Source organism: Bos taurus, chromosome 7, assembly GCF_002263795.3.
Source record: "Bos taurus isolate L1 Dominette 01449 registration number 42190680 breed Hereford chromosome 7, ARS-UCD2.0, whole genome shotgun sequence".
Taxonomy (NCBI): Eukaryota; Metazoa; Chordata; class Mammalia; order Artiodactyla; family Bovidae; genus Bos; species Bos taurus.
The window spans coordinates 6016640-6039109 of NC_037334.1; positions in this window are offsets into that span (position 1 = coordinate 6016640).

Here is a 22470-nt window from a genome sequence, read left to right on the forward strand (position 1 = left end):
GATTTAGTTGCTAAGTCTTTTCTGACTCTTGTGACCCCATGGACTGTAGCCCACCAGGCTCCTCTGTCCATGGGATTTCCCAGGAAGGACACTGGAGTGGGTTGCCATTTCCTCCTCCAGGGGACCTTCTGAACCCGAGGACTGAGCTCACGCCTCCCGCGTTGCAGGTGGGTTCTTTACCACTGGCCACCAGGGGAGCTCACGCACTGTAGCATGGTGCAGGCCTCGGTTGGAAGAGTCCACGTTTCAGAACTTGTGGGTACGGAGGCGTAAATTCTGTGAAGATATTTGACTGTGGAGCCTCTAACCCAGTGCTGTTCGAGAATCAGTTGTGTTTCACTTTGAAGATGGCTTCATGCCCTTCAGTCACCGGGCGGTTCTGTTGAATAACCGGCAGCGGGTTAGGAGTTGGCCCTCGAATGGAAATTCTCCATGCAGTCCAGAGCCCTCGTGGCCGTGCTGGGGCACAGCTACAGGGGCTTGTGGCTGCCGTCTACACTCCACTCAGGACTGTGGCGCAGGGGGTGGGTCCAGCCCGCGTGCTGGCTGCCGTCCACACCGCGTGGGCCCGGGCAGTCTTCCTGGTTCCCGTGGCCTTGCCTCTGTTGGCATCTGGCACTTCCTGTCTACAAGCCTTCTGTGGTAGGACACCAGGGAGGGGGAGCAGCCCCCAGTGAGATGTAGGATCCATCCCCATGGCACTTATTTTTTGTTTATATTATTCTTAAGTTTTTATCATTGAAAAAATACTGTTATTTATCATTTTTTAAATTTACCGTTTAACTTTCGGCTGTGTGGGCTCTCGGACACAGGTTCAGTAGTTGCAGTACGTGGCCTGAGGTGCCCCTTGGCACGTGGGACCCGGGCCCCCTGCATTGGGAGCTCCAAGTCTTACCACTGGACCACCAGGGAGGTCCCCGATGATGCTTTTAGATGAAAGAAATGTGGCCTTTTTGCCCCTTTCCCCTTACCCTGCCAGCACCGCCCCTCCTCGCTGGGCCTCCGGGCCCCCGTCAGCAGGTGTGGATTTACACTTGTAGGTAGTGGTCCAGCTGTCCCCATCAGACGTGGGAGCCGTTCCCACAAAACCCGCAGTCTCCTCCCAGCAAGCTGGTTGAGACCTCCCGATTTGCATCCACACTCCCAACCCTTCCATTATATCTCCATTTGAAGCCCGCATGGGAGTTTCCCGTGGAGCTCCTATATCAGAGTCCCAGAAACGTCTCCACATCCTGACCCATTTTCTTCCACCACTTGTGTGGGCTCAAAAATTACAGTTCAGGTTCAGCTGCTCCGTGGCGCGTGGGGGACTTCGTTTCCTGACCAGGGATGGAAACTGCGTCCCTTGCGTTGGAAGGCGGGTTCTTAACCACTGGACCACCAGTGGAGTCTCTTGAATGGCACACTCGACGGTAGTAAGCACGTACATCGGTCGTCAGCACGTACATCGGTCGTCAGCACGTACGTCGGTCGTCAGCACGTACGTCGGTCGTCAGCACGTACGTCGGTAGTCAGCACGTACACATACACAAGCCCCCGCAGCCTTCCCCGCTTCCACCAGCGACAGCCCAAACCCGTGGCCCTGTATTCAGGATATGTGTGTCTGATACTCTGCCACATGCTTTCTTTTCCCTCTGCTCTTCTTCCTCCTTTCTCTAGCAGCTTTCAGACTATTCATCTTCCCTGTAGTTCCCTTCATCTTTTAGTCTCTATTAAACAATTGTGAAATTATGCCACCCACTGTCTACAGTGGGCAGTGGTGTCCCACGTGCCTCAATTTAGCAAGGGCTATGAAGCAACTTAGCACACAAGCACCCCAGAGAGCTGCAGAATAACAGATGGTATGTAAAATACGCTCTGTCGTGTGAAGAACTAAACTGAAAACTCTTCAAAGAACGACTATTCATTGTGAAAAGGAATCACGTGGACTGGTTCCCATGAATTTTTAAATGAAAATAAATCAAAATAACGTATAGGGTGTGGAATGATTCGTGTTAAAATTTCTAAAAGCCTGAAAAGAAACAAAAATGTGTTGAGAGAAGCTGTCTCTAGGGTGGAGTCTCTGGGAACCTTGAGGTGGGAGGAACGCTTGCTTGTGATTCTTGTTGCATTTTTGTGTTCCTTTGACATTTAGGTCAAATACTTTCTCATCTGCATGTATCACATTTCCACAAGAAAGTCATACAATGGAATTCAAGCAAACAGGCTCTTTTAAAAATATTTATTTTTATTTATTTACTTGGCTGCGCTGGGTCTCAGTTACAGCACGTGGTATCTTTGATCTTTGTTGCAGTATGTGGGAACCTCTAGGTGCAACATAGTGTTAGTCATTCAGTCATGTCAATTCTTTGCGACTCCACGGACTGTACCCTGCCAGGCTCCTCTGTCCATGGGATTCTCCAGGCAAGAATACTGGAGTGGGTTGCCATTTCCTCCTCCAGGGGATCTTCCCAACCCAGGGATTGAATCCGGGTCTCCTGCATTGCCTCATGTTGAGATCTACTTGCCTGACCAGGGATTGAATTTGGGCTCCCTACCCTGGGAACATGGAGTCTTAGTCACTGGACCACCAGGAAAGCCCCCAAACGGGCTTTCTGAATTTTCGTGCTTACATTTAAGTTGCGGTGTCTCCGTCTCAGCACTGTTGATGTTTGGAGCCAGATCATTTTTTGCAGTGGAGGCCGTCCTGCACACGCGGGGATGTTGAGCAGCATCCCTGCCCTTCCTTCGCCACATCCAGCAGCATTCCTCCAACCAAAGATGTGTCTGGACACTGCGCAGTGGCCCCGAGGGTTGGAACCACTCTGTGTGATAACCCCTATAATGGGAGGGGGTGCAGGCCCATTCCTTGTACCCTCCCCCACCCTCACCCCACCAGCCACACCGTCTTTCTCTGCTTCATTCATTAACGTCATTCATTCATTGCAAAAGAAAAGGCTAGAAGGCAGATCTGTGTGTCTGCTCCTCTGCCTTGACTGTGCTGAGAATGAGCACAAATGCTGGAAAAAATCTAAACCAGGGTTGGCAAACGACAGTGAACGTGAAAGTGTTAGTTGCTCAGTGGTGCCCAACTCTTTGCTACCTGATGGACTGGAGCCCACCAGGCTCCTCTGTCCATGGGATTCCCCTGGCAAGAATACTGGAGTGGGTTGCCATGACTCCTCCAGGGGATCTTCCTGATTCAGGAAGCCTGAGTCACCTGGCTTTCCTGGCTCAACCTGGGTCTCCAGCATCTCAGGCAGATTCTTTACCATCTGAGCCATCAGGCGAACTTACACAGACTTCACGCCAAATCTGAGCCTTCTCCCATGACTGCACGAAAAATTGTATTGAAACGCAGTCACACCCTTTTTGTACAAATGGTCGGTGTTTGCTTTCACCCTCTGATGGCAAAGTTGTCTTTGTAATGAAGACCTTTAGGTCTGCAAAGCCTGAAGTACTTTCCATCTGATGTAGTAAAAATTTGCTGACCCTGATCTAAACAATAAAGTAGGAAATCTAAGTTATAAAAGAATGTAGTCAGTTTTTTTTTTTTCTATGAGACTCAAAGCTGTCAACATTTTTGAGTGAAAGTTTATGGGCCAAGAAATAGATTTGCTTTTTGTGAATTGCTCCCATGCAAAAGAAGAGCTTCCCACTAGTGCTGGAGAGGCAGGCATGCAAGAGGTTGGACCAAGTGCTGTGCTGGGGAGGGCCTTCCCAGATTCCTTAGAGAATGAGCACACTGACTAGAAATGAACATCAGATATGCCAACACCGATGGTCTGAGTCAGGTCATGAGAAAGCTTCTGCCCTCTTGGTCTACGTTTTCCTTTTTTTTTTGTAATGAGCACAAGTCAGGTGTACAACCAGAAAAACTATGGTTTCATATCAGTTTGTTGACGACTTATAGAAGGAGGGGTTAGGGTAAATTGTCATGGCAAATTGGAGATAAGAAGACACACCCCAAGGTAGTGCTCAAATTGTCTCTGAAAATCCTGCAGTCAGAGCACCCACAAAACAAATAATGCAAATAAGCAGTGTCAGTATTCTTGCCTCAAAAAATTCCATGGACAGAGAAACCTGGCCGGCTTACGGTCCAGGGGAGTGGCAGAGAGTCAGACATGACTGAGTGACGAACACACACACACACATACCATGGTGACACAGCTCTTCTCTAGAAGCACACTTCCTTCTCTAGGGAAGGAAGTGACCATCTCTGTGAGGGGAGTTATAACCGCCCTCTGCTCCCACCTCCTTCTTCCCAAGATCCTCCCTCTCCCCTTAACACCTCCCCAAGCCGCCATCACACCAAAACTCATTGCCAGCTCTTCTTCTGACACTTCCAGTAAGGGGAGAGGGATTTTTAATTTCATATCCCTGAAACCATGCTCATCACTACCTGAAAATCAGGGCTGCTTCATGCCCGCCTTCTCTATTATACCTTTGCAATGGCCTTCCTAGTTATATACACCAAAGAATTGGAAACAGGTTGTCTTAGACCGTCTGGGCTGCTATAACTGAATACCATAGACTGGGCAACTTACAAACTACAGAAACTATATTTCTGGCAGTTCTAGGTCTCCAAGATCAAGGCACCAGCAGATTCAGTATCTGGTGAGGGCTGCTTCCTGGTTCATAGACGGCGTCTTCTTGCTCTATCCTCACATGGTGGAAGGGGCAAGGGAACTCTCTGGGGTCTCCTCTATGAGAGCACTAATTCCAGGCACGGGGGCTCCAACCTCATGACCGAATCACACCAAAGACCACGTTGGAAGCTATCTGTCAAACTGGACAAAGTCAGCATGTGTTTCAGAACACAAAGGATTAAAGGAAACACTTTCAAACCTTCAGAGAAAGAAGAAACAGAAACGAAAGTCCTGGTGTCTGAATTCTCAGTAGCAACATGGGCAGCTGGAAAGGGATGGAACTAGACTTTGTCTGAGTGACACTCAGGTTTTTCAAAATGAAAAAATATCCTGGGGGCTCCATATACAGGTGGTGGAACTGACAAAAAGCAAGACAACAGTTGCCACACACAAAATGATGGTTACTTTCAAAAAGGAAGGTAAGGTCAGGGAGTAGCAACACTTTAACCTGGGGGTGAGAACATAAGAGCGAGTCTATTATTAACTGTTTTGACCTTTGCCTAGAAGGTTTTTTTTTTTTTTTTTTTTAACACGTTTATTGAGATGTAATCCACACATCGCATAATTCATCCATTTAAATTGTATAATTAGGGGAAAGGAGGGAGGCTTAAGAGGGTGGGGATATATGTACACATGGACAAGATTCACGACATTGTACAGCAGAAACTGACACAACATCGTAAAGCAATTTTCCTCCAATAGAAAACTTTCAAAAATTAAAAAAATAAATGTGTGTGTGCTCAGTCATGTCCAACTCTTTGCAACCCCATGGACTGCAGCCCACCAGGCTCCTCTGTCCATGGAATTTTCTTGGTAAGCCTACTGGAATGGGTTGCTATTTCCTCCTCTAGAGGATCTTCCTGATCCAGGGATGGAAACTGTGTCTCCTACATTAGCGGGCAGATTCTGTACCACTGAGCCACCTGGAAAGCACCCCCTCCCCAAAATAAATAAAGTGTATCATTAAAGGGGGATATGGCTGAATACTAGAGTATGATGATTCTTTGTGAGGTGATGAAAAAACTTTAAAATTCATTATGGTGATGGTTGTACAGTCTGCTATCTCATTGTGGGCTTGATTTGTATTTCCGTAATGATTTGTGATGTTGAGAATCTTTTCAAATGCTACTGACCATTTGTATATCTTATTTGGAGAAGCGTTGTCTTAGTTTGTGCTGCTGTAATGAATCTGCTGTAAACTGAGGCTTGTTTAAACCAAGATCTTATCCAGTGGTAATATATGGATGTGAGAGTTGGACCATAAAGAAAGCTGAGTGCCAAAGCATTGATGCTTTTGAACTGTGGTATTGGAGAAGACTCTTGAGAGTCCCTTGGACTGCAAGGAGATCCAACCAGTCAATCCTAAAGGAAATCAGTCCTGAATATTCATTGGAAGGACTGAGGCTGAAGATGAAACTCCAATACTTTGGCCACCTGATGTGAAGAACTGACTCATTGGGAAAAGACCCTGATGCTGGGAAAGTCTGAAGGCAGGAGGAGAAGGGGATGACAGAGGATGAGATGGTTAGATGGCATCACTGACTCGATGGACATGAATTTGAGCAAGCTCTGGGAGTTGGTGATGGCCAGGCAAGGCTGGCGTGCTGCAGTGCATGGGGTTGCAAAGAGTCAGACACAACTGAGTGACTGAACTGAAATGAGTGCTTAAACAGCAAACTTATTTTTCACAGTTTTGGAGGCTGAGGGAATCTGAGATCATGGTTAGGTTCTTGGTGAAGACCCTCTTCCTGATTTACAGATGGCCATCTTTCCCCAGGTGGCACAGTGGTAAAGAACCCACCTCCCAAAGCAGGAGACTCAGGTTCAGTCCCTGGATTGGGAAGATCCCCTGGAGAAGGAAATGGCAACCCACTCCAGTATTTTTGCCTGGAAAATCCCGTAGACTGAGGAGCCTGGCAGGTTGCAGTCCATGAGGTCGCAAAGAGCTGGACACAACTGAGCACATGTGTACACACGTGCACACACACACATCTTTAGCTGTATCCTCACGTGGCAGAAAGGAGAAGGGAGAGAAAAGGTCACCTGCTCTCTGGTGTCTTTTCTTACAGTCTCATTCATGAGGATTCCATCCTTATGACTTAATCACTTCCCAACTTCTCAACCTCCTGATACCATCGCTTTGGATATTTTAATTTCCAACTGTGAATCTAGGGGGGACATGATATTTAGTCCATGGCAAATATCTATTCAGATCCTTTGTCCATTTTAAAAAAGATTTCACCTCTACAAGAGATCATTTGGTACTTGCCTTTCCCTGGTTTATTTCATTTCATTATTGCCATCAAGATCCACCCATATTGTCACAGATGGCAAGATTTCCTCCTTTTTTATGGCCAAATAATATCCCATTGCATATGTACATATCTTACATTTTCTTTACACATGGACACTTAGGTTGCTTCTGTGTTGGCTACTGTAAGTAATGCTGCAGTGAGAATGAGGGTGCAACTATCTTTTTAAAAAACTATTTTCTTAAAAAAATTTTTTTTAATTGATTTGTTTTTGGCTGTGCTGAGTCTTAGTTGCTACATGCAGGCTTTCTCTAGTCGCAATGCTCAGGCTTCTCATTGCGGTGGTTTCTCTTGTGGCGTGAGGGCTCAGTAATTGTGGCATACGGGCTTGGTGGCTCCACAGCGTGTGAGATATTCCCAGACCAGCAATCAAACCCATGTCCCCTACATTGGCAGGCGGATTCTTAACCACTGGACCACCAGGGAAGTCCGCAGATATCTTTTGGAATTAGTGATTTTGTTTCCTTCAGATGAATACTCAGAAGTGGAATCGCTGAACCATGTGTTGTAACCTCTAGTCTGCACAGAATGGGCTGAGGTGGACAGAGGAGATGAGACCAGAAGGAAGAGGCCCCAGAGATGCAGTCCTGAGGTCACCTGTGTCTCCAGTTATCTTTGAGGTACCCACTCTGGACCAGGCACCTCCCTGGGTGATGAGCGGAAGCATCCTCTCTCTACAGTGTCCTCAGCTGGGTAGCAGTTCTGTTGAGGGGATGGCACTCAGGTCAGCTGGGAAGTAGGCAGGGGACCCAAAGTGGACAGCGCCCCTGCCCGTGACTGGGGTGGGGAGAAAAGCACCCTGAAGGACCACTGCCAGGCCAGATATTCAAGGAGGAGATGAGGAAGGGGGCTTGCAGGAATCAGAGCACATACTTATACAGCCTTTCTGCCTGACTTCCATCCCTTCCGTCTTCCCTTTTCTGATCCTGGTGCTGAAGTTCTCCCGATGGACTCTAGGGGGCAGCAAGTCCCCAGCTCGAAAGCGTCCACTTTTTCAGTCCCCCGGCCAGTTGTGTGCTGCTGCGGCCATCACCGATCAATTCAGATGAAACTGTTCATGTCTTTTCACAGTTTAAAAAAAAAGTCTTGATGCTCACATTGTATTTGTGTTTTAGTATTTCTTACATCTCAGACCTCTTTTGACAGTTTCATTGTAGAAAATTGAGATCATCGAAAGTAGAGTTGCAAATCATCAAAACCCGTCACCAGCGGCAGAGACAAGCACAACTCATATTCTGGAGCATATGATTCCATTCAAATTCCAGACAAAAATGAAGTGGAAATGCACCCTGGCGATATGCCATCTGCAATAGCATGGGCATCTTTTTGTGTCAAATGTCATCTCTCTTCATGGCTTTGTTTCATGTTTTCCTGTTGCACCGGAGTTGTAGGGGTGGGTGGTGAGCCCCAGCTCTCTCCCGGAACCTCTCAGCTCTGCACCCTGGATGGTCACCAGGCCTTGTGTGGTCTGTCTGACTATGTCATGTGGAACGTTCAAGTGGTGGTGAACGGTGGTGGAGTTTTGTTTGCTTGCTTGTTTGTTTTTTGGCTGCACTGAGCAGCGTGAGGGATTTCAGTTTTCTGACCAGGGATTAAACCTGTGCCTGCTGTGGTAGAAGCATGGAGTCGTAACCACTGGACCACCAGCAAAGTCCCATGATAGAGGTTTCAATTCTGGGGTTGTTGGTCTTCAAAGAGAATTCCGCATCCTGAGAAGGTTGAGTCTGTTTGGGGCGCTACCTGGAAGAGACATTAAAAGAACGAGATTGGCCCAAAGGACGAATGAGGCTCAGGCAGACACCTGGTCCTCATGGAGAATGTGCTTGGGTGCCATCGAAGGGTGAAATTTGCGCCCCTGCCCCAAGTTACCTCCGAATCCTGACACCTGTGAATTTATTTGGAAAACGGTCTTTGCAGATGTAATAAAGTGAAGAATCTTGAGATCTGGGTAAGCCCTAAAGCCGATGACAAGTGTCCTTACAAAAGAAAGACAGAGGGAGATTTGAGACAGAGAAAGAAATTTGTCAAGACGGAGGCAGAAATTGGAGTGATACGGCCACAAGCTAAGGAGTGCTGGGAGCTCCCAGAAGTTTGAAGAAGCAAGAAGACACCTCTCCTAGACTTTGCAGGGCACATGGCCCTGCTGACATCTTTTTTGTTTCTTTTTTCTTTTTTTAAATAAAGAAAGATATAGGACTTCGCTGGTGGTTAAGAATCTGCCTGTCAAAGCAGGGGACACGGGTTTGATCCCTGGTCTGGGAAGATCGCACATGTCATGCAGCAACTAAGCCTGCGTGCTGCGAAGCCTGAGTCTGTGCTCCAGAGCCTGTGCTCTGCAACAAGAGACGCCATCGCAATGGGAGAATGGAAGGGAATAGTAGCTCCCACTTACCGCAACTAGAGGAAGCCTGTGCGCAAAAACGAAGAACCAGTGTAGCCAAAAATACATGCATAGTTTAAATATGTATAGTTTATTTGCAATGTTGTGTTAGTTTTAATGTATGGCAAAGTGATTCAGATAGAAATGTATATATATATTATATATATATGTATAATATATTCTTTTTCATATTTGGTTCCGTTCGGTTCAATCGCTCAGTCGTGTCCGACTCTTTGCGACCCCATGAACCGCAGCACGCCAGGGCTCCCTGTCCATCACCACCTCCCGGAGTTCACTCAGACTCACATCCATTGAGTCAGTGATGCCATCCAGCCATCTCATCCTCTATCGTCCCCTTCTCCTCCTGCCCCCAATCCCTCCCAGCATCAGAGTCTTTTCCAGTGAGTCAACTCTTTGCATGAGGTGGTCAAAGTACTGGAGTTTCAGCTTTAGCATCATTCCTTCCAAAGAAATCTCAGGGCTGATCTCCTTCAGAATGGACTGGTTGGATCTCCTTGCTGTCCAAGGACTCTCAGACAAAACCACAGTTCAAAAGCATCAATTCTTCAGTGCTCAGCCTTCTTCACAGTCCAACTCTCACATCCATACACGACCACAGGAAAAACCATAGCCTTGACTAGACGGACCGTTGTTGGCAAAGTAATGTCTCTGCTTTTGAATATGCTGTCTAGGTTGGTCATAACTTTCCTTCCAAGGAGTAAGCATCTTTTCATTTCATGGCTGCAGTCACCATCTGCAGTGATTTTGGAGCCCCCAAAAATAAAGTCTGACACTATTTCCACTGTTTCCCCATCTATTTCCCATGAAATGATGGGACCAGATGCCATGGTCTTCGTTTTCTGAATGTTGAGCTTTAAGCCAACTTTTTCACTATCCACTTTCACTTTCATCAAGAGGCTTTTTAGTTCCTCTTCACTTTCTGCCATAAGGGTGGTGTCATCTGCATATCTGAGGTTATTGATATTTCTTCCGGCAATCTTGATTCCAGCTTGTGTTTCTTCCAGTCCAGCGTTTCTCATGATGTACTCTGCATGTATGTTAAATAAGCAGGGTGACAATATACAGCCTTGACGTACTCGTTTTCCTATTTGGAACCAGTCTGTTGTTCCATGTCCAGTTCTAACTGTTGCTTCCTGACCTGCATACAGATTTCTCAAGAGGCGATCAGGTGGTCTGGTATTCCCATCTCTTTCAGAATTTTCCACAGTTTATTGTGATCCACACAGTCAAAGGCTTTGGCATAGTCAATAAAGCAGAAATAGATGTTTTTCTGGAACTCTCTTGCTTTTTCCATGATCCAGCGGATGTTGGCAACTTGATCTCTGGTTCCTCTGCCTTTTCTAAAACCAGCGTGAACATCAGGAAGTTCACGGTTCACATATTGCTGAAGCCTGGCTTGGAGAATTTTGAGCATTACTTTACTAGCGTGTGAGATGAATGCAATTGTGCGGTAGTTTGAGCATTCTTTGGCATTGCCTTTCTTTGCGATTGGAATGAAAACTGACCTTTTCCAGTCCTGTGGCCACTGCTGAGTTTTCCAAATTTGCTGGCATGTTGAGTGCAGCACTTTCACAGCATCATCTTTCAGGATTTGAAATAGCTCAACTGGAATTCTATCACCTCCTCTAGCTTTGTTCGTAGTGATGCTTTCTAAGTCCCACTTGACTTCACATTCCAGGATATCTGGCTCTAGGTCAGTGATCACACCATCGTGATTATCTGGGTCATGAAGATCTTTTTTGTACAGTTCTTCTGTGTATTCTTGCCATCTCTTCTTAATATCTTCTGCTTCTGTTAGGTCCATACCATTTCTGTCCTTTATCGAGCCCATCTTTGCATGAAATGTTCCTTTGGTATCTCTGATTTTCTTGAAGAGATCTCTAGTCTTTCCCATTCTGTTGTTTTCCTCTATTTCTTTGCATTGATCGCTGAAGAAGGCTTTCTTATCTCTTCTTGCTATTCTTTGGAACTCTGCATTCAGATGTTTATATCTTTCCTTTTCTCCTTTGCTTTTCTCTTCTCTTCTTTTCACAGCTATTTGTAAGGCCTCCCCAGACAGCCATTTTGCTTTTTTGCATTTCTTTTCCATGGGGATGGTCTTGATCCCTGTCTCCTGTACAATGTCACGAACCTCCATCCATAGTTCATCAGGCACTCTATCTATCAGATCTAGGCCCTTAAATCTATTTCTCACTTCCACTGTATGATCATAAGGGATTTGATTTAGGTCATACCTGAATGGTCTAGTGGTTTTCCCTAGTTTCGTCAATCATATTACTCCCCATTAATTGGTTATTACAAGGTACTGGATATATTTCCCTGTGCTATACAGTAAGTCCTTGTTGTTTATCTATTTTATATGTAGTGGCTTGATCTGGTAGATGCAGTCTCCTCATTTATCCCTCCCCACCCACTTCCCCTTCGGTAACCATAGGTTGCTGGAGGTCAGACTTCTGAGCTCCACAACCACAAGAGAATAAGTTTCTGTTGTTTGAAGCCACCAGGTGTGTAGCTGTTTGTGGCAACTGCCCTAGGAAACTAATCCAGGGTCCAGTCAGACACATGGGGAGAAGAGGGTGTCAGGGACCATTTCTGCCTCCTGACCTGCCCCCTTGATCTCAGGTGGCTGCAGCAGCTTTAAGAAAAGCTTCAGTTCCCGGCCAGAGATTGAGGTCAGGTCGTGGCAGTGAGACCACTGAATCCCAGCCACTGGACCAGGGGTCAGTGACAACGGCCCTGGCTTCTCAGTTTTGCAGAAAGGAGTTTCCACAAAGATAGAAAGTAGTGAAACAAAGTATTTTTTAGGAGTAAAAAATGAGTACAGTGCATGTGGCCAGACACACGGGCGGGCTCAAAGAGAGAGAGGCATTGAGTCACACCCTTGGGATAGTTTGATTTACTGTTATGGGGCATTTCTTTGGGGTTTCTTTTGGCCAATCATTTTGATTTGCCTGGCCCTGAGTCTGTATTTGGTATATGTCAGGATCCTTCCATGTATGTACGTGCATCTCTTAGCCAAGATGAATTCTAGTGAAGAGGATTATAGTAGTTGACATCACTTAGTGTGAGGTGATGTCCCATCCCTTTTTGACCTCCAAGGTCTTCTGCGCATGTGTATGGGGGAGGTCTCCTTAACTTCAAGAATGAGGGATATGTGGTCTTTTATCTCTTATCTGGGCAGGGTCCACCCTCCTCCATCATCCTGCTATTATGGAGTTTTTGTCCACAGGGGAGAAACTGTTTAGCCTGTTGTTGCTATTCAGTTGTGTCCGACAATTTGTAACCCCATAGACTGCAGCATACCAGGCTTCCCTGTCCTTCACTAACTCCCTGAGTTTGCTCAAACTCATGTCCATCAAGTTGGTGATGCCATCCAACCATCTCATTCTCTGTTGCCCCCTTCTCCTGCCTTCAATTTTTCTCAGCATCGGGGTCTTTTCTAATGATTCGGCTCTTTGTATCAGGTGGCCAAAGTATTGGAGCAGCAGCTTCAGCATCAGTCCTTCCATGAGTATTCAGGGTTGATTTCCTTTAGTATTGCCTGGTTTGATCTCCTTGCCGTCCAAGGGACTCTCAAGAGTCTTCTCCAGCACCATAGTTTGAAAGTGTCATTTCTTTGTTGCTTAGCCTTCTTTATGGTTCAACTCTCACGTCCATACATGGCCACTGGAAAAATCATAGCTTTGACTACATGGACCTTTGTTCGGCCTGGGGCCTCAGCTATCTCCTGCCTCACCCTCACTGCTCAGATTAGGGGTGGGGGTCCTCTGGCCTAAGGTTGTTTAGTGAGTCTGGACAAGCTGCAGCTTTCAAACTTCTCCGTTGGCTACCTCGATTCAAGGCAGGAGCGGTGGCTGGCAAGTGTAGGTGCTGGAGTGAACTGAGAGAGGTGGGGAGAGATAGACCCAGGCACATGAGAATGACTTGACGTGACTGGTGAGAGCTACGAGGGCCATTATCAGAACAAGGCCACATAATCTGAACCTGGACCATCTCACCTGCCATAACTCAAGTTCAGACACTCCTTTCCTAGGACCTGCCACAGCCAGGGGCTGGGACGGTTTCCACAGGTGAATCACCGACTCTGCTTGACCCCGAGGAACGACAGTGAACTTGGATGGGGGTAGAGGTGAGACTGAACTTGACTCTCACCCCGCGGCACGCCTGGTAACCACGGGATGCGAAACTGCGTACAAACCCCTGTGTCCTTTTCTTTTGAAGTGAAATGCTGACTGGAGAGTGAATGATTGGGAGATATGAAGACGTGAAAACAAAGAAGAGCTGTTGGACTGGAGAACTGGTAACAGTTTAGACTATAATTCTGTCAGGTAACAGAATCCCGGAACTCTCAGCTCCCTGAAAGACATAAAGGCCTGACAAACACACCTATGTTTTTACAGGAAGCAGACGCCCACCAGATCAACACTGCCAGCCACAGAAACATAGACCCTGTTGTTATTTTTGTTTAGTCACTAAATTGTGTCCTACTCTTTTGCGGCCCCGTGGACTGTAGCCCGCCAGACTCCTCTGTCCGTGGGATTTCCCAGGCAAGAATCCTGGAGTGGGTTGCCATTTCCTTCTCCAGGGGATCTTCCCGAGCCAGTGATCCAACCCGCATCTCTTGTGTCTCCTGCATTGGCTACCTAGGAAGCTCAAGGTAGACCCTATGCTGGTTGAAACCAGAAGGTCAATGATGCCTGAAACTTCACCTGGATGCCAGCCAGTCACAGAATTGTCCCAGAGCTGCTCATGCCCTGCTCCGTGAGCACCATATAACTTGGACTCCATCACCGTGGGCCACACAGTCTTAAGGGCATCAGCTCCCTGTAGTCCCCTTTGCCTGGCAAAGCCTTAAAAGCGACTCTTTCTATTTCACCCAAAACTCTGTCTCCATGTTTCTGTTTGGCAGCTGTGAACAGAGGCCAAGTTTTGGCAAGAGATGGACAGCTTGGTTTCCCTGGGCCACACATCTGTTCCCTGCTAACAGGGGCCATGATGGCCCCTTTCAAGGACTCTGGCTTCTGTGCAGAAAGCACCCAGGTAGTTTTTTTGTTTTCTTTGCCTTGAATGAGCGCAGTGTGATAGACTCTACACATAACAAAACAGTGATCATTTTTGACGTTTGGAAGGGGCATTAAATGCATTCATCATGTTATATAGGGCTTCCCTGGTGGCTCAGATGGTAAAGAATCTGTCTGCAACACAGGAGACCCAGGTTCGATCCCTGGGTTGGGAAGATCCCCTGGAGAAGGTATAATCATCACCACTATCTATATGCAAGAGTTTTGCATCAACCCCGATATAAACTCTGCTCACCAAAAACTAACTCCCCATCCCCACATCTTCCCCTGCAAACCCCAGGATGCTAGGAATCTCGATTCTACTTTCCATCTCTATGGATTTGCCTATTCCAGGGACCTCATACAGGTGGAATCATGCAGTATCTGTCCTTCTCTGTCTGCTGCTGCTGCTGCCCTTAAGTCACTTCAGTCGTGTCCAACTCTGTGCGACCCCATAGACGGCAGCCTACCAGGCTCCCCCGTCCCTGGGATTCTCCAGGCAAGAACACTGGAGTGGGTTGCCATTTCCTTCTCCAATGTGTGAAAGTGAAGTCACTCAGTCGTGTCCGACTCTTCACAACCCCATGGACTGCAGCCCACCAGGCTCCGCCATTCATGGGATTTTTCAGGCCTGAGTACTGTAGTGAGGTGCCATTGCCTTCTCTGTCTAGCTTACTGAAATGTATTTTTTAAATGATCGAATTAACTATAAAGGGTGGTGTTGCTTGATCCCATGGCCTGACAGCCCCATCGAACAGGGAGACCCATTGACCGTGAGACCTGGGTTCCTTCCCTTCCTCCTCTGGTTGTGGCCAACACCCACGCCTGTTTCCATGAGGCAGCCGTGGACCAGGCCTGCTCTCCTGCCGAGAAGCCCTTTCACCCTGCTCCATCCACAGCCCACATTCCTGCCTTTTCTGGTTAATTGGAACTGATTGGGTTCCAGGGAGTTCCGGAAGCCCCCCTCAGCGATCGCTGAGAGCTCTGATGTCCTGAGGATTAGTTCAGTGAACCGTCGACCCTGAGCAATTAGGAGTTCCTGGCACAATGAGCACCGCCGTGGCGGATGCAGAACTCAGGTCAGGATGCCCTCACTGCAGACCCAGGTGGGGTTTGGCTGATGCTCAGGCGAATCCTGTGTGTGTGCATGCTAAGTCACTTCAGTGGTGTCTGAATCTTTGTGACCCTATGGACTGTAGCCTGCCAGGCTTCTCTGTCCATGGGATTCTCCAGGCAAGAATACTGGAGTGGGTTGCCATGCCCTCCTTCAGGGGATCTTTCTGACCCCTGGATCAAACCTGTGTCTTCTGTGGCTCCTGAATTGCAGGTGAATTCTTTACTGCTGAGCCGCTGGGGAAGCCCAGGCATATACTAACATATCACTAATCCCCATCACAGGGGATCCATAGCTCTCATCTTTCCTCTTCTCTATGGTTCTCTTTCCTTCTCCTGAAGGAGATCCAACCAGTCTATACTAAAGGAAATCAGTCCTGAATGTTCATTGGAAGGACTGATGCTGAAGCTCCAATACTTTGACCACCTAATGTGAAGAACTGACTCATTGGAAAAGACCCTGATGCTGGGAAAGATTGAAGGTAGAAGGAGAAGGGGACCACAGAAGATGAGATGGTTGGACGGCATCACCAGCTTGGTGGAGAGGAGTTTGAGCAAGCTCCAGGAGTTGGTGATGGACGCCAGGGAAGCCTGGCATGCTGCAGTCTATGGGGTCAAAAAGAGTCAGACACGACTGAGTGACTGAACTGAACTGTGCTGAGTCAGAATGTTCTGGTTCATACGTGGGGGGGATTCAGTTTCCTCTCCTTTTGTGGGAGGAAGGGGTGCCCTCCCCTGCTGAAAAAGGCTTGTGGGATCTTAGTTCCCCAATCAGGGATTGAACCCAAGCACTGGCAGTGAAAGCGCCAAATCCTAACCACTGGACCCCCCAGGGAATTCCCTCCTCTCACTTTTAACATATTAGCAAAATAAGACTCTTGGAGACTGCTGTTTTCTCCCTCCAGTAATCACCCTAGAGCCATCACGGGCGCCCTTCTGATAAGCATGTGATGGGCACGATACTTTGGCAAACAATTTATTAACAGTGGAAGCCTGTTCTGTCTCCTGACTGCAGTGGGTTAGCTCACATGATCAGAGGCCACCAGGAGGTAGAGAAGAGAAGTTAGTCTAGCTCCAGCCTCTGAGACTGCAGGAAGAGATTCCACATGGCAGGCCCGGCACACACAGCCCTCAGCCTTCCCCAAGAGACGGACAGACACATATCATCTCTTGCTGCCTTGTGAGGAAGACATGGTCTCTGCTCCCAGTTGAATTGTGTCCCCTAAAAAAAGATATGTTGGGGGCTGCCCTGGTGGTCCAGTGGTTAAGAATCCACCTGTCAATGCCAGAGACACTCGTTCGAGCCCTGGTCCAGGAAGATCCCACATGCCGCAGAGCACCACAGCTACTGAAGCCCACGCTCTAGAGTCCGAGAGCCGTGGCTACTGAGCCCGAGCGCTGCAACTACTGAAGCCTGCTTACCCAGAGCCCGTGCTCTGCAACAAGAGAGGCCACTGCATGAGAAACCTGCGCAGCACAGCTAGAGAGTAGCCCCTGCTCACTGCAACAGCTGCCTGCGTGCAGCGACAGACTCAGCACAGCCATGGAAAAGAAAAAAGCTGGAATCCTAACTCTCAGGACGTCAGTGTGTGGACTTAGTTGGAAACAGAGTCTTTGTAGATTTAAGCGGATTAAGATGAGATCCTTAGGGAAGGTCTGAGTCTAAAATGACTGGTGTCCATACAAGAAGGGGAAGTCTGGACACAAGAGACAAGCAGAGAGGGAAGACAGCATGAAGATGTAGGAAGCAGCTGTGTGAAGATAGAGACGGAGATGGGGGTGATGCAGTCACAAGCCAAGGCCAGCCGGAGCCCCCAGAAGCTAGACACTGCCCTCGCACCTTCAGAGGGAGCGCGGCCCTGCCTGTACCTTTATTTCAGACTTCCGGCCTCCAGAACTGTCAGAGAAGAAATTCCTGTTGTTTAATGCTACACTGTTCATGGCACTTTGCTACACAGCCCCAGGATACTGACCTAGCAGGTAAAAGCCAAGTGCTCCTGAAGCAGCGGATCTTTTAGGTACCCCTGCGCACTCCTCTCCCATTGGGAGGGTCAATCCCTACTCTGGATAGCACACCCAGCCGGGGTCCTGCCACAGACAAAGAAGTGGACTTCTAGAAATGCCCTTTCCTCCACTTGCCATGCTGAAATCTGTCCATTTGACTCATCAGGGCATTTTTTAATGTAAGGCTTCATCACCACGTGAACTCTAACACCAAAAACAGATCACCAAGACAGCACAGGGAACTCTGCTCAGTGTTTCGTGACAGACTGGAGGGGTGGAGTTTGGGGGAGAATGGATACATGTATATGTATGGCTGAGTCCCTTCCTGTTCACCTGAAAATATCAGAAAACATCACAACATTGTTAAACAGCTATACCCCAATACAAAACAAAATGTTCCAAAGGAAAAAAAAAAAAAAAAGATTACAAAGAGACCCTGGTTATTTTTTCCATTTTCACCTCAGAAATCCTGTTTTTATCCTCACTAAAAGGTATGCCCAAATTTAGTGCTTTGCCTTTGTACATCTTCTATTGGTTCCAAGCTCTTATAAAAAAAAATGTTATGCCTTTGGGAAGCATTCCTGCCTTTTCTTGTGTTTTAAAACAGAAAATATGCTTGTTGCAAAAAGTATGTGAGATGAAAAACGAGAATCCCTAGTTTCTCTCCAACAGTTTGGTGTGGCTCTTTCCTGATATGTGTTTATATCTCTGTGCACACTCATACACATGTGCATTCACACACACACACACACACACAGGACTATCATTCACTCAACCAAATGTGTAGAGAGTTGATCCGAAGATTCCTGCTCTAGTGGGGTTTATCCTCTAGTGAGGGGACATCGCCAAGACATGATAAACACAATAAATAAGATATATAGTACATCAGGGGGAATAAGTGCAGGCATACCTTGGGGATACTGTGAGTTTGGTTCCCGACCACTGCAATAAAGCAAATATCACAGTAAAGCAAGTCACATGAAATCTGTTGGTTTCCCAGTACACATGAAAGTTATGTATACACTGTATAGTAGCCTGTTCATATATTGGGCTGTGTGGGTCAGAGGGTGTCTGTCATCATTACTCAATTCTGCTGTTGTAGCTCAGGCACTATGGAAACTAAGCTATTTACAAAAACAAGCGGTAGATCAGATTGGCCTATAGGAAATAGGCCCCGGGTTTAAATAATAGCCTGGAGATGATTATAGTGTATCTCAAAACAGCAAAGCCATTTTTTTAAGCCCAAGTTTTCTGCATGTTGCCAGCCTTTAGTTAACTGCGTATAAGAAGACATCAAAATAATTACCCCGGAGAAGAGAATGGCAGCCCACTCCAGTATCCTTGCCTGGGAAATCCCATGGACAGAGGAGCCTAGTGGACTCCAGTCCATGGGGTTGCAAAGAGTCGGACATGACTTACAGACTAAACAACTATATATATGTTAACTGAGTCACTTTACAGCAGAAATTAAAACAACATTGTAAATCAACTATTATTTCAATTAAAAAAATACTTGTTCCTCTTCTTCTAAAAAAAAAAAAAAAAATTACTCTTTTGGCCTAAAAAGAGGCTTTCTCAAAGTATGCATAGTATCTGGTCTAATAGTGAAAGTGAAAAGTGCAAGTGTTAGTGGCTCAGTCGTGTCTGACTCTTTGCGACCCCATGGACTGTAGCCCGCCAGGCCCCTCTGTCCATGGAATTCTCCAGGCAAGAATCCTGGAGTAGGTAGCCATTACTTCTCCAGGAGATCTTCCTAGCTCAGGGACTGAACCCAGTCTCCTGAATTGCAGGCAGATTCTTTATCATCTGAGTCACCAGGGAAACCCTAATAGTAATTTGTAGCAATATTTGAAAATCTGCCAGTATCCTTAATTAACAGAAGTAGATTTATATGTCTTATCTACATTTAAGTTGTTAAAATAGAAAACAAGATACTTGTTGTGTGCCTTCCATAAATGCATCCAGTAAATGGAGAAATAAACTGGGATAAAAGCTGTTTTGAGTTATATTTGGAAAGGAAAAAAATTTCTACTCATACACTTGTTACTCAACCTTGATTGTGTAAATTTCAAAAAATAAATCTTACATTACCTTCAAGTTATAAATTTCAGACAAACTTCAAAAATATGAATAAAAGCACTGAATGCCATTTATTTTAAAAATAAAGAGTGCAATAGCATGATGTCTAAAAAACAACATACATATCTTAACTTTAAAATACCTGATTGCTAAAAAAAAAAGCTCACCATCGTCTGAGCCTCCAGTGAGCTGTGATAGTAACATCAAAGATCACTGATCACAGATCCCCATAAGCAAATATAACAATGATGAAAAAGTGTGAAATATTGCAAGAATTACCAAAATATAACATGAAGTGGTTATATCTCGGTGGGACCTTCAGGGCTTCTCTGGTGGCTCAAACAGTAAAGAATCCACTTGCAATGTGGGAGACCTGGGTTCAATCCCTGGGTTGGGAAGATCCCCTGGAGGAGAGCATGGCAACCCACACCAGTACTTTTGCCTGGAGAATCCCATGGACAGAGGATCCTGGTGGGCTACAGTCCATGGGGTCACAGAGAGTCAGACACAACTGAGAGACTAAGCACACAGCATGAAGTGAGCAAATGCTGTTGGAAAAATGGCTTCAATGACTTGCCCAATGCAAAGTGGCCACAAACCTCCAATTTGTGAAAAATCTTGTGCAGTATCTTCAAAGTACAATAAAATGAGGTATTCCTGCACAGTTGTCCCTCAATATCCAAGGGGGGTTGGTTTTAGGACCGCCACGGGTACCAAAACCTGCAGATGCTCAAGTCCCTTATATGAAATGGTGTAGCACAGTAAGCCCTCTTTATTGGTGGGTTCCACATCCTCAGATACAAAGAGCTGATCATATTGGGAAAAAGTAAAAACAACAATAGCAACAACATGGGTGAGGAGATCAAGGAATCAGAACAGCAGTTGTATCTCTTACTGAGTAGGTGGTGAGTTTTGCCATGGGAGTATCCAGGTGAAGTATGTTACAGGTAGAGGGAACAGCCAGTGCAAAGCCCCTGGGGTAAGACTGCTATGGCCAGACCAGGAGCCTTCAGGGGGTTTGGAGCAGAGGAGTGAGGACTATGCCATTTGCTTGCACCGTTTGGTGTGATATCACCCAGAGTTGGCAAACTAAAGCCCCCAGGGCCAAATCTAGCCTGCAGCCTGTTTTTATAAATAAAGTTTTATTGGCACACAATCACTCTCATTTATATATTGTCTGTGGCCGCTTTCATGCTCCAATTGCAGAGTCAAGGCATTGTGAATGTCCTGTATTGAAGCCCTTTCTGTTAAAAGACCTCAAGTGACTTCTGTTTCCTGCCTTAATCCCTGAGTGATACATTACGTTATGACGCGTAATAAACTGTGATACATCCATAGAACCAGAACACAATTTCCGCCACCCTCAAGGCTGAATAACATTCTCCCTCGTTGCAAAGATGTTCATGTCCTAATCCTCAGAACCTGTAAATATCAGGTTTATGATGAAATGGACTTTCCAGGTGTGATTATGTTAAAGATTTTGAGATGATGGTGAGATAATTCTGGATTCGCAGGTATATCCTAAAGGTAATCACAGGTAAGTGTCCTTCTCAGAGGGAAGCAGAGGGTACTCTCCCACAGAAATAGAAGAGGTCAGGAAGGGGTCATATGGCCAGGAACACAGGCAGCCTTAGAGGCTCAGAGAGTCAAGAACAAAAGTTCTCCCCTTGAGTCTTTCTAAGGACTCAGCCCTGCTTATACCTTGACTTAGCCTGAAGACACTATTTTCAGATTTCTTACAAGACTCTTACAAGACTGCAAGAGAATAAATATGTGTGATTTTAAGCTGCCAGACTGGTGGTCATTTGTTACAGCAGGTGTAGGAAACAAATACAGACTATCTCGCAGGTTTTTCTTGCACTGAACCCTATGTCATGTATCTTTCCATGTCAGCATACATAGCTTTCCTTTGCTCTTTTTTATCAACTTGCTGATATTGCATTGTGCAGAGGGGACCTTAATTACTTAACCACTCTCCCTCCTGATGGCCCTTTAAGCTGTCTCCAAGGTTTCACTGTTGCCTGTCCAACTCCTGGAAGTTTCTTCACAGCGTGGTACTCGAGCCTTCATTAACTGCATTTGGTCTCGTTTCCTCTTTTTGATTGATTAAAAATGACTCATGTGTGTTCCTGATGAAAAGGGCCCTGGAGATTATCTGCCCCCCCACCCACCACCCCACCCCACACTCTGCTCCCTCCGTGACATTGGCCTGGGACCAGTTCCCAAACAGCTCACTCAGCAGATGTCTGATGATTTCAGAAAGGGAAAGGGTCGCAGGTCACGTCCGTCAACTCTCTGCTGAGCCCCCTTAGGATCACGCCTGTGGCGTTGCCCATCAAAGCCAAGTTCAGAGCCTTGACCACACCATGACCACACGGGCTTCCATCTTTATCATCCCTTCCACAGTGGGCCAGCTCAACTTACAAACCAAACAAACATTTTCCTGTCAGCGCCACATTTGCCCCCGAAAAGCTAGAAGCTTCTGGCCTTCGGGTCCAGAGCTGACTTGGCCACGCGCCAGCCATTTGTGCAGTCACACGGCCGCCTCTGCATCTGCCTCCCAGAGCTGCCTTGAGAGGCACGGGAACACGAGGCCGTGGGGATCAACGTGCACAGATTTGGCATCAGGGACGAACAGGGTGGGGGCGCAGATCTGTGGAGGTGCAAGGGGGGCCCCAGCAGTGACTGAGCCAAAGCAATTTGCAATGATTCTGTAATTCTGAAGCAGAGCAGGACATGTCTTCAAGAATTCTGAAGACATTTTATGCAAAATGACTTGTCAAATTACATGATGACCTTCGAATTTGTTGTTGTTCAATCGCTAAGTCGTATCTCTTTTCGACCCCATGAACTGTAGCACACCTGGTTTCCCT